Source organism: Pleurodeles waltl, chromosome 9 (genome assembly GCF_031143425.1).
Source record: "Pleurodeles waltl isolate 20211129_DDA chromosome 9, aPleWal1.hap1.20221129, whole genome shotgun sequence".
In the NCBI taxonomy this organism is placed as follows: Eukaryota; Metazoa; Chordata; class Amphibia; order Caudata; family Salamandridae; genus Pleurodeles; species Pleurodeles waltl.
The window spans coordinates 621,538,247-621,553,369 of NC_090448.1; the positions used below are offsets into that span (position 1 = coordinate 621,538,247).

At 44.1% G+C, this 15,123-nt stretch overlaps 1 pseudogene; it reads right to left on the reverse strand.

The window, feature by feature from the left end:
• Positions 1-2,003: 2,003 nt before the first annotated feature.
• On the reverse strand, positions 2,004-12,271 carry LOC138259750 (nucleoside diphosphate kinase B-like; annotated as a pseudogene).
• Positions 12,272-15,123: the final 2,852 nt, after the last annotated feature.

Genomic DNA, 15,123 nt, shown 5'->3' on the forward strand with positions numbered 1-15,123 from the left:
ACCGGTCTCATGCCTGCCACTGCAGAGCCTGTGTGCAGTTTACCGCCACAGTGGTTCAGAATCTATATTTGTTTGCCAGGAACTCCACTTTTACTACATTGAGGTCATCCCTAAGGAAGCCCCTTGGTAGCCTTATGGGCATGGCGCTGTGTAGGTAAGCTGTAGGACATGTGCCTTTTTGTGTGGTATGTCCTGGTATTTGGTTTCTCACTGCTGCCTCTCATAGGGTAGCATTAGGAATGCCCCTGCATATGACTAAGTGGTATTTTCTAATCTTTGAGCGTGGGCATATTCGGTCTGGTTGAAATGGCAGTGAGAAATGCTGCTTACTGCGGATTCCATATTAACAGTTTATAAATTCCAATCTTAGAAAGTGGGCATTTTTCTGTGCTTATGACCCTTGTGATTTTACAGCATGACTCCAATCAACAACTGGGGTAGAGTGACAGCTTCACTTGGTGCATACTTTCCAGACAGCCATCACACAGGAGGGGCCAGTTGTAACAGAGGATACATCTGCATACTAAGTGGTCTTCCTGGGTTGGTAGAGGCAGTGCTCACTCACATTTGTATAAGCCGTGTCCTGCCCTGACAAGCTTGTTTACCCCCCTACTGATGTCTGGACCAAGTGTGGAGGAGAATAGGCATTTCTGGAACTGGTTAGAGCCGGTAGGAAACTTCTACCCACTTCTAGAAGCTGAGTATAAGTATAGTGGGTTGTGCCCAATGTTTCAAGGCACTGTGTGGGATTTGTAACCAGACGCTGCTGGCTCTGCATACTACAGAGGACTAGTGTAGTGCCAAGAGGGATCCGCTGCCTACTGATTGTTGGGTGGCTAAAGGGACTGCCACTCTGTAAAGTGACACTGTGGTCTGGTATGCTGCTGTTTTCCCATCTCTGGGTGTCCCCAGTGCTCTCCCAGGGGCCAGCCATGATTCCAGAGAGGAGAAGCAGGGGGGAGTTGCGGAGGAGGAAACCCCCCCCCCCCCCTCCCCCCCCGCAGAGCACTATCCTTTGCCTGGGGGGGGGGGGGCGGCTCCACAACCCAAGGAAGATGCCACATTTCACTGTTCTTTCATCCTCAGTTTTTGCTATATTTCCCAAACTGATGTAATGTGTTGTTTTTGCCTCACTTGGGTAATGTGAATATTCTCATAATCTGCTTTGTGCGCACAGAGAGGATGTGTTTTATGACATGTGCAAGTGGGAAATTATTCTTTGTGTTTGCACTCATTATCTGACAACTACTTGCTTAGCAGTTTATTACTGATTTGTCTTTTTGGTCTACTTATGTGTTATGCAATACAGTTTATTTTTTCTAATAACTGGTTGTGAAGTCTCCTTTTGTGGTCTCCTGAACAGATTAGGTCAAAAATTAGTCTCTAGGTCACTAAAGACCCTGGTGCGCATCACTGGCACTGCTACAAAGTAATAGAAGGTGTGGTGGTATCAGCATTTTTAAAATATATTGCAAGGGGGCAGGCAGGGGGAAGAACAAGGGCTATTGCATCCAGAGGCTCCAGGACAGCTGCAGTGACGTCGGGCTCCTGCCATAGTTCCTGTCAAGAAGGTCTGACCATTCACCCCCCCACGGTAGCAGAGCATCTCATATTGCCAAGTTAGGCGGTCAGTCTCCAAGTCTTCTGCAGCCATGTGTTAAACCCTCTGCGGGTGAAAGACAGGAGTTGCCCTAGTTCAGTTGGAGACTTGTCTTGGTTCCAGAGATCCAAGAAACCAAAAAAATAGGCAGCTGTTGTGTGGTCTCTCGTACGCTAGGGCGTCATCCACATAAAGCGAGACGGCACCAGTTGGGGCCCCACACAGGACCTTCCCCGTAGCAAGGTTTGTAGCGCACATGCTGTTGTCAGTCTTACCATTGCTGACACATTGAAATACCAATAAAGAACTTTAAAAAATAACTGATCACCCTTTTAAACTTCTGTTTACATTGCACCCAACTAAACAAGAACATGGGAGGTCACAAAACACCCATAAAAGCAAAGACGCCCGGCAAAGTGTTTATTACAAATTGCTTCGAGCTGAGAAATACAAGGCAATAAAAAGCTTAAGGTGCTCCCCCAAGGGAATGATCTTTAAACGAAGAGGCAATGATGGGACCCTTTGCCTCAGTTCCCCTCGTTGATCCATTCGTTGGCACAGCTAGTGTAAGAAATCAGCTCTTCTGGCTTGAACCACAAGTTGATCTCCTTTTTGGCACTTTCCACAGAGTCACTGCCATGGCATATGTTCCTATGGGAGGAAACAGACATTAGAGTGCAAAGAGCAGCACCTACATTTGATGCACACCATTACGACAGTTTGAAGGGTTCACAAAACCGAGGACAGTGCAGATATGCGAAACCTGAAGACTACACATACTGGAAAAAACAGCAAATTGATAGACATGTGGGCTTGGTAAAAACTGCTTTCGATACAAGTAGTTTTAACATCTTGGATGGTTTCGTTCAAGTAACCTGCCTGCATCAGAACAAGATAGGTCCGTGCCCACAGTCAGCAATAAAGGGACTAGGAGGCAGAAGAGATTAATGAGCGTGTATTAATTTACCGTCATCCCACACAAAAAGCTTAAGGTTGGACTACTAGGGAAAGAGTTGAAATAAGAATGGAAAAAACCACACCACAAATAGATAAGCTTTCATTGTTCACTTAACTGAGATGCGATTTGAACGAGCTGGTTTCAAATCAGCCTCGCATGGCAGTCATTTCCATATCAGGCAGTGTTCTAGTAGGGCGGGGGGGGGGGGGGGGGGCAAACATGGCTGCAAGGCCTCTGCCATGGGAACAGGGGTAATTTGCCTACGTTGTCCCGGAGTCCGTCCGCGCTGCTATGGTTCTGCAAACTGGGCCAAATACGCCCTCAGCAAGTGACTGCGATACATAATCACAGCCCTCATGACTAATTGAAAAGCACGAGCTTAAAACCCAATCACCAGCTCTAGAACCGACTGTTCCAACTCAGTTTACAAAAAGGTACTTTAATCTATGCACAACACAATACTACAAAGGAACTGATCATACAAACACTGGCAATTCTGTTACAACACCTTAAATCTGTCGTCCAATCTCTATGAAAATGGAGCTGTTGGCAGACTTCTAACAGGTGTCTACCTCCCTTCTGGCACTCAGTGGTTAGATCTATCAAGAAGGACCACTGGGGGTGGAGGGGGCAACTTGCTCAGCGCACTGGATAGTGATAACAGAAGACCAGAGGCAGGCCTCAGCTCAAAATCTTTTTCACGTTGAAAAAAAAAAGCTACTCTTAGAAATTCACTTGGCTCTTTTGCTAACGGAGCCTCATCTACTTTGCCCCCGCTTTAAAGGCGGGGTCTCCTCCATCCAGCTTCGGGAATATGCTTATCTTAGAGGGAAAAGGCTTGTTAAACAAGCAAGTTGACAAAGCCTAAACACTTTACATAAAGCAGGAGATAAAAACAGATGCCCGTTCCCTGTACACATTGTTCCAATCTGCTTACGAGGAGTCTGAAAGGATGGCTGCCACTGAATTATCAAAGTAAATGCCTCTGCAACAAGGAAAACTGAAAAGGAAAAAAGCTGTGTGGGGGCCGGGGGCAGGCGGGTTGGGGTTTAAGGGAGGCCAACCAATCTGGAATCAGAACACACTAGCCAGCAACTGCCAGAAAAGCCCACGAGTAAGCTGCCTTTAACAGACTACAATCGACTAAAACCAACACTCCCATAAACGCAGCACTAGCGCAAATAATGCAAGTCTCCATTGCGTGATCAGTCTCACCTGCAATTCTTTAAAACTACACACTTTGTATTAAGTCAATTGTGTTCTCGTTTGGAGTGTTTTTTTTACTGGCCGTGCACTCTGGGGCCAAGGAGACTTTTCCTGGAAAGAGGGGGGGGGGGGGGGAAGGGGGAAGGGGAGTAAATGCATTAATTAGTCCTCTGTACCACAACTGCACATTTTCTTACAGCGGCAATTAATCACATGAGAGCAATGACAAAAATACAGAGGGAAGCCCTCTTCAGGGAAACCTTTTCATCATGTGTTCATATCCACAGGGAGTGAGTGACTCATTTGATGCCCGCAAAGACGTTCCTCCCTGGGCCACATGCACACCATTTTCATCACGTACCTGCCAACATGGACGCAGAAGTCTCGCCGGATGGTCCCAGGCCTGGAATCAACAGGGTTGGTCTCTCCCAGCATTACCCTGCCAGTCTTCACCACATTAAATCCTTCCCAGACCTGAAAAAAGTAAGCAGTAACCTTCAAGCAAAAAATAATTGTCACATGGTCAATTAAACACAACCCATCGTGTTTGTCCACTGGAATTCCACTGCACAGAGCTCCTACTGTACATATTCTACCAGTAAATGTATGGCATTCACGTGGAGTGAATTCTCAAGTTAAACTACCCAAGCAATCACATGGGAAACATTAAAGTTTGTTAGAACTGCAAAACATTATAAGGGTGATTCTAATACATGGTGCTGCTTTTACTCAACTGAATGCGAGACTGAAGAGATGTCCCCGTATGCGCAAGTATCAAGTACAACAGATCAGCTTGCATGGAGGCTCCATCTTACCTGTGCAGTCAATCTGAGCCCCAGTTCCCATGTTTGTCATGTGCTGAATAGTTGCGGAGCAGCCTATGCCTACACAAAGGTAGGCAGAGCAGAAATAAATACAGGATTTTGATGCCTGTACTTGCTCTTTTGCTGTCCCTCCCAACTAGAGTACGGATAGCACTCCCCCACCTACCCCCCTCCTCCCTCCCAAAAGGGAATTAAAACTTGCCAGGGCAAACTTGAAGGAGAAAGTTAGTGGTGATTCAAATAAAGGATCAATGATGCATCTTGCCAGAAAAATCCTTACAAAATTAATTGTGGTGTAGACTGTGGCTGCTCTACAAGTCTCCAAGCATGATATGCATCTGGAAAGACACTGTTCTCTAGCGGAACGTGCACAGACTGCACTGTGCAAGATGGTAAACAGCCATGGAAGACCTAGTCTGTTCTTTGTGGCCAGATGGATGGCTGTTGACAAGTTAAGATTTGGTCATGTGAAAGGCCAGAGTCTGCTGGTAGTCAAGCCAAGTTCCTTTGTCCAACTTACCGAGGCTATAAAAAAGGTACATACATAAAAAAAGCTTAACAGTTACATAGGCAAAATAGACATTAAAAATGAAATATAAAATGCATTACTATTTGATGAATTAAAAAGATTCAGTGACCCTATGAAAGTCAGCAGCAGCTCATCCTCATCAAAAGAACCCACATCACACCCCACCTCAAGAAGCCACACTGACTCCCGATCCAGAAGAGATACCAGTTAAAGATGCTGACCCACGCACAAAGCCCTGCACAATGAAGAAACAGCATCCATCAGCAAACTCCTGACCTCTGCTTCCTCACCAATACACCCCCCCGATCCACCAACCAACAGAGGAGGCACTTTCTCGCCTGGCTGCCAAGGCGTTGAGCAGCCTTTCACTGCACCTCAGGACCACCCACTCACCCCAGCAATTCTGGAAATAACTCAAGACCTGGATATTTGAGTGAACAAACCATGCAACAGCCAACATCTCCAGCACCTCAAGACGATTTGATGCACTTTAATGTTGATTGATTAACTTCTAAGAAAAGATATACGGCTTAAACTCCCTTAAAGTTCCTGCATCTTACGGTTGCAGTTAGAAAGGAGCAAATGCCACAAAATGTCATTAAGAGACTGGAGGTGCATCCCAAAGTTCGCTAAAAATCAAGGGTTTTAAAATAGTTTAATAGTGATACAAAAGTAGGGTTTATAGCTTTAAAGAAACAAAATGGCTAAAAGTCTTCTGAGAGCCCATCACAGGGATATGCTGATGTCTGGCACCCCCAGTAGACCAAAGTACTAAGGAAGCTCATTAACATCGACGCAGTATCCACCACCCTGAACCAAAATAGGGATGTGTTCAACTCTCCAGCTACTTTGAGACCAACCAGTTGCTTAATTCAACACAATCTGGATTTCACCCAGGCTACAGCACCAAATGCACACTGGAAGCGCGATACCATTAAAATGACGAGACGCCCATCTGCTGTTCCCAAAACTGGCATTGTTAACAACACCCAGGTAGCTAAAGTCATACACCGTGCCAAATGAGTGCCCCTTCACCATTAATCTGCAAAGTTTTCTGGTCTGGCCCACATGCCATAATGTGAGACTCCCCAAAGCTGGTGACCAGGTCAAGTAAGCCCCCCTTAAGAGTTAAATGATTCAACCAGCAGAGCTCGAAAAATCCACTTGACCACTCATCTTTTTTGATCAGGTCGAGCTATTCTCATCCCTTTTGGCAAGATGCCACTGAACAGGTGTTGTGTTCAGTTGAAAAGTGGAGGGGCTATAAAAGATGCCTTTAAATAGTGTTATGTCAAATTTGCTCTGTGTTCACAGAGAGGTCAAAAGTCAGTTTTTCTTACAATTTATTTTCCTTCTGACTGCAGAGTTCCAGGACTTTGAGGTGAACTGTGGGACCGCCTGCTTAAAATGTAAAAATATAAGGATATAGGATGTCAGGTTTTTCCGAACACATTTAAATGTGTAAGTATATTTCAGTAGTTTGGAAGTCCTTTGTTTTGTGCGATTAAAAATATTTCAGTAGGATGAAAATGAATCAGAATACTTTACATGTTGAGGTGCAAAGGATGTTTTCTGAAACAGAATTTTCAGAGATTAATACACTATAGTTTTCAGTAATTAGCAGAGAGGTTATTGGATATTTCTTGGAATGAGCGTGTGTAGATGACAGTATGTTACCACATCATGGTTTAGTAATATATTTATTAAAAACAAAAACACTACTGCCCTGATGGGAATGTTGTTAGTAAACTAAAGTCCTAGGTTATGTGGGCTAGACCTCATGGGTATATGGGCTAGATTCTTGTGATACATGCAGAAAGCTTTAGTCTACTTAAAGACTAGATTGTTTTTGTACTGCAGAAATGCTGAGCTTACATAGGTGCTATCATATGAGATTAAGAACAAGGTGACTAAACTATTTGCCTAGGATCACAATTGGAGACCTGTTTACGGGTCAAGTACATTACTGTTAGGTCGAGTAACATGATTTTTTGAGCCCTGACCAGTGTACGCAATTCCTTGGGGTCTATGCCCCAAGTACTGCATTGCCTGCATAAAGCAGTACCAGTATAGGGACCCCAAGACCATCACTGGATAGTTTGGTTATGGTGGGGCACAGGTTGTTAATACGACAGGTGGGGTCTGAAATAAACCCTTGGTGTACCCTTAGGGGTAAGAGGAGGGAAGGGGTTAACAGTCAAGACATTTTTCCTGTAGAACCAAACCCTCACTACTAAATTATGTGTGATTAACACACAAAATTCACTAATGCGGCTTCAACCCACAAATCCAACTGCCACAGTTTAGGTCGATTGATAGTCAAACGCTATTGACAAATCCATAACAGCAGCAGCACCTGGCGACAGTATACTTGCCAATAAAGGTTAAAGCACTGCTCCACTGTACCCAGACCCTGGCAGAACCCAAACCGAAAAGGACAAGATTTTGGAATAGTTTCCCCAAGTGTAAGCTATTAAACATCACCCAGGCAATTATTTTGAGAGAGCCACCAATAAGGCCGATATGGAAGGAGGGGAGCATAAACAGGTTATTTGCTAGGTGGTCTTTATCACTGAAACGCCCGCTTACTTAATCCTTCTGGACTTAAGTTATAAAACTTAAGAATCAGCTTAACAGAGTTTGGGTTCTTGAATGTAACCATGTAAGATGCCTGAAGACCTGAACATCAGTGCCTACACAAACTAAGCATAATTCTACTTTCAACATGTAGACTATACAAACTACTGCAACAGATTGCTTTGACACCAATAGATGTGTGCCCACAGGTAATGTAACCAATGACTTTCAGCAATGCTTATGTGCGAGTAGGTGGCACCATATGGTTCTGCAGCAGTTTGAAAGAGCCACACAAGCACTATCCAATGTGCACCAACAACTATTTCTAGGTTCCTGTGCCCCTAGACTGATCCAGAGCTCCACTTCCACCCACATCTTTGACAGACCCCAAGCAGGCTAAAAACAGTGGTCCAAGAAAGTAATTTCCCCAGAAAAAGTCAGGATTCAAGCTGAGCCCCAAACTGCTGGAGACAAATGCGTCATGGACCTAAACGACATGTGCCTCTGGTCCTTGCGCTACATAAACTCAGGCATTAAGTGCAACCTTACGCACCCAAAGAATCTAGGATCAATAGGCAAAGCTTTAAGTCGCCAGGCTCAAGAGGCTGCATTTGATAGAGGTTCTGCTCTTGATTGCAGTCACGTCTTAGGCCCCGCACAAAGGTAGTCACACTCAAAATCTGCTGGTAGGTTGAAAACATACCATAAGCACAAGAAAGTCAAGCAGGCCTCTATACCTCCACTTAATCTGGCAAGAGACTGCAATATCACGTAAACAATCTGATGTTCTGTCAATCCTTGCAGGCCCCAAATTCCCCAAGCCATCACTGACACGGCAAAAGTTGCTACCTTCAAGTAGGCAGTGAGAACAAATACCTGATCACACCAGCCCTGCAGTATTAAATAACTAAAGCACATCCAGTGGTTATGCGGCCAGACTTTCAGCTTCTTCCTTCAAACCAGCTCTGTCAGACAACAGAAGTCAACTTTGGCTCAAACGTGTTCCAGGATCATAGCCAATGGCTTAACACTAACAAGGAGGGGGAAAACCTGGTCTACCCTTCTTTATAAAGGAGGGCTGTATTTTGACTTGCAAAATGCCAAAGGCCTAGATACCTCAGAGCTTGTCTCACTATCTGGTCTAACAGAAAAAAGTGCACAGAGCAGGATAACACCTAGATTTACAGTTGCCTACTCTGGAAGCCAAAGTCAACTGGACTTGCTAAAATACAAGGCAAACTAAATGTGAGCCACTGCTACTATTTAATGACGCCCTTACTGTCATGGCCACTTGGTTCAAGTCATGTTCAGCAGACCTTTGCTTAGACTGTACAAACCAGCTGAGTTTTCTTCTCTTAAGACGCAGAGAAACACCAATCTGAGCGACAGGAAAACAGTTTGGCCTTGAAAGCCTTACTACCAACCACTAAGGGAAGGCTGGCACATATCTTAACAAGCAACATGACTAAAGTGGTACAGCAATATGTATGGTGGTGTAGTACATTGTGCCAGGAGGCTATACATCTGAAGTGGCAAGACAAGCATCTTTTTGGTATTCAGCCACCTATCAGTACCTTAATACCAAAGGGAGATGCCAGCTGTAGACAATGAGTGCAGTCTCCAACCAGGAGTCACACAGGGTATTGATTCTGCAAAGGGGGGTGTCACCTCATCTCTGGACACCTTTGGGGTGCTCCTGGATGGGATGGTCGGTTCTCTGGGTGTTCCCTAATTTTCCCAGACTTGCTGCCAAAAGTGGGGCTTTGTCCAGGGGGTGGCAACTCCACCAGTTGGAGTTGACCTGGGGCACTATAACCCAAGGCTTGAGCCTTTGAGGCTCACCAACAGCTGGTACGGCTCCAGCAGGGGAAGTGTAAAGCACCTCCATCGAGGACAGGCTTTGTTTCTGACCACTGAGCACAAAGGCTCCCACCCCATGTGGTCAGAAACATGTCTGAAAGCAACAGGCTGGCAAAGACCAGTCAGTCCAGCTTTAGTAGTTTGGCTAACATACAGGGGGCATCTCTAAAATGCCCCTGGTGCATTTTTTCAATAAACTCCACTGTCATCAGTGGGAGTTCACTGTGCTAAGTTGGATACCAAACTGCTCAGCATTCAGTGAAACCATTTTGGAGCTGTGGAGTTCATAATGACAAACTCCCAGACCCTGTACTCAATATGGCCACACTGCACTTACAGTGTCCAAGAATTAACTTAGACACTGTAGGGGCATATGGTTCCTGCAGCTATGCCCTCACCTGTGGTATAGTGCACCCTGCCTTAGGGCTGTAGGGGTGTCTTACCTTTTGCCACAGGCAGTAGCTTGTGGGCATGGCACCCTGAAATGGTGGTCATGTCAACTGCCTTGCCTGTTTCTCCCCACCAGCATACACAAGCTGCAAAGGGAGTGTGCATGTGCTTGGTGAGGGAGCCCTTTTGTACCAGGTATACATTTTACAAAGGGAATACCTGTGTGCAAAGGGTGTGCCAATTCTGAAAACAAAGGTACAGATTTTGGGAAAGAACACTGGTGCTGGGACCTGGTTAGCAGGATCCTAGCACACTGTCAATAAAAGTTGGCATCAACACCAGGCGAAAAGTGGGGAGTAGCCATGCCAACAGTGGCACTTTCCTACACATTCATGAAATTCACCTTGAGACCTATCTGACAGGAGGGACTTTAGCCTATTTGGTTCTCAACATGTAAGAGGACCCTCCACCATTGGGTGGTCCCATCCATTCCTAAGATGAGGAATCTTCAGTTTGAAATATCCAGACAATGGTGCTACTTGGTGAATAGTCTAAATGCAGATTCCTCACTGTCCACCCACCTCTACTGAGGTGTCTGCTGATCACCTTAAGGTCCCAAGTTAAGTAGTCGCACCATCACCTGTAAATATATTTTTTCCTTCAAATGTTATATGTGAGGGAATCGAAAAAGATCAAGAAATGATGTCAGCAAGCAGGGGTGGGGCTTATGTGAAGCTCCACAACACTGTATGAAGTCACCATGAAGCCATATAATGCCACCTACTTGTACTCCGGGAGCATTGCTTAAAAAAAGTCTCTGGACCCAGTATGGTGCTAGGGAATATTCTAGAGGAGAAATCTGGCTACAATATTGACTATGAACTAGAAAGAGGTTACCAATGTTAATTACCAATTTATAGAGAGCTAGGGAGGAAACAAAGGGCTAGGACAACATGATGTACAAGTAAAAAGGAGTTCATACTGGTTCAGCTGCAAGACTATTGTGCACTGAAAACCGAGGCAGGCTCATCCAAGAGGATTTACACCAGGTAGTTCCCAGAAACTAGGGCCTGGTTTACCTCCGGGTATAAAACACGGATCTTTTAGGACATACTTTGGTCTTTTCATTCCACATTCTAGGAAGCTGGCTGGAGCTAACTCAAGAATCTTTATTGGTATGAGGAAATTGGAATTCTAGGTCAGCACACAAATGCCATTTAAAAAAAAACTTTAAATGGAAGAGTAACTCCATAATTTCAGAGTAGTAGGGATATACACATCATAGACCATTCTACACTCACCATAGGAACAACAGGGCCAGAGCCCATATATTAAACCAAACCGGAGTAGAAAGGGCGATCCTTCAGGTCAATGTAGTGTTCCTTCAGAAGTTCATCGGAAGCCTGCAAGTGGCAAAGAAAGTATTGTTACCTGGGTGATGAAAACTCAACCCTGGTCATGCCAGTGATCTGAGTACAGCAGTTCACACCCAATATCACAGTATATCATTACCCAATTACGGTGTATGCTTAGACCCTATCAATTGTGTACACAAAACGCAAACCAAAGACTACTCTCACCTGCATAAACTTCATTGCCACCATTCAGTATCCCTTCTGATCAAAGCGCTTGATTATCTCTCCTACCAGGCACCGTTGAACGCCATCTGGCTTGATGCAAATGAAGGTACGTTCTGTAATACCGTTACCAGACATGTTCCTAGAAGAAGGCAAGAGGGTGACAGAAAACTTAACATTGTTCATAATAAGGTGTACATCGAAGTAAACAAATTGGGCTCCCTACACAAGTCAGCTTCAAATCTAAACGTAAACTTCACACAAAAACTAAGGTTTAACAAAAATACATCAGTCCATTTTTTATCGGACCGAGTTACAAAAAAAAGCACTTCGCAGAAAAAGCAGAAGCTAGCCTATTCAAAAGCACAATTTAAACCACAAAACTGGAGATTCTAGAATAAAGTTAGAGCTGCAGATTAAATAACTTCTAAGGTAGTCTGACTTCTCGATCACTGTAAGGCTATCCCATTATTCGGGCACAGCAAGGAGGCTTCTCTGGAGATCTGACTAGGCTCCCTGATTAAGCCAGGTCAGGAGAAAACAGGTCTGTTCTGAGTTGTGAAATACACAAATCCTAAAGAGTGACAAATATGTCTCGTACATTCCTCGAACTACTGTAGGGGATAAAGTACCCCCTTCCACACATGAGTATCGTCTGTCACTGCGGATTACAATGGACAGAGAAAGGAGGCTGAAGAATGAGGTGAATTGCAATATCCTTCTAATGTATTAGAAAGGTTATTCCTTATAATACATCTTCAAACCATCACCCCCTCCCACAAACCACTTGCATCACTGGTATCTTGCACTTGTGTATATTACAGACATGGATAAAGGATCATCTGCACTGCAAACGTGTTTGCAAAAATAAAATTCTAATTCAAATCAGATTAAGAATGTTATGACTCAGATTGTGTGGATACATGCAGAGATCTGATTGTTCTGGTCATTCTATACCATGGAAAAACACGGTGCCATAAATACCTTTCCACTGGTCACATTGTTATTCAAAAAAGATCAGAAGACGGCCAGTTCCTGTTTTCGTTTTTTAAACTTCTGCCGAATGATGTTCCCGATGGCATGCCTTTCACCTTGGCTGCTCGCACCATATTGAGAGGTCAGAATTCAACTGCAATAACTTAGTTGAGCAGATACATTATTTCTTAATTACAGGTGAACGAAAGACTACTCCATTGTCGTACATTATATGGATATTTCAAGTCACCAAGGAGATCCTTGATCATGTAAAACAAGAAAGCAGATGCTGTTCCATTATAAGTTCACATAACTCAAGGTGACATGCAATAGCCTTCTAATGTATTAGAAGATACTTTATTCCTTGTAAGTACGGCCACACCATCACCCTTCCCACAAAATGCTTAAATCCTCAGCGTTGCTCTTCATATGAAAGAACGCCCGTAAACGTAATTGCGCTATCTAGTGCCAAATAAACACCAAAATGCAGTTAAGATATGTTGCTTAAGGATGCTGGAATTCGTTTAATACAAGTCAGATTTAAAAAAAGTTGTAGCTCAGAATGTCCAAGCCTGCAGAGATTGTTTTCCCTATAATTACACAAAACATTAAAAAAACATTTCCATAAGTATTCCCTTTCTGCTCATCGAGCAGATATAAACAGCAGAAGGAAAAAAACTGTTTCGTATTTGAATCTGCATCTTTATACACCGTTTCCTGAAATTCCCCTGGGCTGCTGGATCTGGCCGGAGACCCTGACATCGGAACTAAAAAGGCCCTTAGTTATTGCACTTTAGGCAACTTCATGCCTTCCTTGCAAGGGGCTGAGCTAGAACGTGCCTGCAACAAACAAATCGGAGATTGGCTTTTATACATGGATTATGTACTCTTCCATGTATTCTAAAAATATCAAACCAACTGAGAACAGAACACACTGCAGCTAAACGAGAATCAAGACTATGGCAAATAAGTTTCAGGAAGAAAAAACCCTCAAAGGCATAACAATCCTTTAGGTTCTACATCCTAGGTGCACTTCCTGAAGAGTAGATTTCCTCAAACCTAGCATTTCAGAAATGTTGCACCGGATCATGCATCCAAAACAAACGTTTCAAGGGCAAATACAGACATTAGTCACACATACATATTAAAATAATAATGGAGAGATGACGTTAGGCAGGACGAAGGCTCAGAAAAGCGTGAGGTTGCACAAGATTAGTAGCTCTGAACAGATGTGGGACTTAACGAGCAAGGTACACAAGGAAACTGTTTACAAGCCCCACACAAAGAGCTGATACTCTTTACTTTGATTAATCTCGTTCTGCAGGAGCCATCTATAACCTTCTCATGGGAAATGCTGCCAAATTACATTTCTGAGTCACCGTGAACCTTTAAGAACTGTTGACCAGCTGATAACTGGTTCCAACCAGAAGTAGGGATTAAGCAGCCGCAGACAAATAAACCGTTGTGTAAAATGAATGTTTACTGGACCCGTGTTGTGTTGCATGTGCGCTTCTTTATAGTGGAGTCCCACTAAACACCCTACTTTCGGCAAAATGACGAGCTTAGTCCATTTATAATAGATAATGTTTCTGGAGAAAATATGACTTCGGGTTAACATGAGCTCATCTTTACTACATCACATTTTCTATATAAACTCGCCGCACTTGGCTTGTAGAAGACATGCTATTGGCCTACTGAAACTGACTACAAAATTACATCCATTTTGCTCCCAAGAAATGATTTTTTTTATCCGACACTTAACACGCTGCGCTTGCAGGGTATCATTTCACAACTGTGCAAATGGTCATTACCATAGAAGCACGCAAATACACATCAGCATGCGGGCAGGCTTCCCGACACATCAGTCCTTGACAGTAGGTGGCACACCCGTCTGGGAAACACGCCCGTCCGTCGTAATTATTTCCCTTCAAAACGTAGCTATACTTTCTCCGCATGCCGCCGATGGCTTCTGCAGGCAGCGAGACTCAATGTTATATCTGAAGACGAGGGGGTTGGGCGGTCTCGAAGGCAAGGATTACTTCAATGCACTAATCCTGGCTGCCCGATTTCACCCACACAAAACGCTTTATAAACCGTAAACTCTAGCTGAGATTTGATCCCCGGGGAGAGAAGGCACGAAAATCATGTCGCTTGTCCTGCCACCACTACTTCACTTGCAGTCACAGCGGGCCACCGTTACCACAACTTCATAGCCACAGAGCCGTGGAAGCGCAGGGTCGAGCCAGAACACGATACCAGTCTTCAGTGTAACTTAACAGTTTGTCCGCTAGTCAATTATAAGTCCATAGTAGACATTTGTGTACTACACAAGCAGTTTATACAATATTCCTAACTCGAACCTAGAAGCTGAAAATGGCATCAACAACGGTAAATCATTATGCTGCAGCATTCAGGGCTTCCTAAGAAAGAAAAGTGCTAACGTGAGAAGATCCGATACGAGGATGTCACTCATTCAAACAGGAGCTACAGAAAGACTGGAAGGCCCCTCCTATAAACACAACATGTAATCTGTGGGTAGGGCCATCCTTAAACTGCCATGTTTACTGAAATTATATTTTTACAGAAAAAAAGTTGATGCAAGACCCTTCTTTCGGATTACTACATAG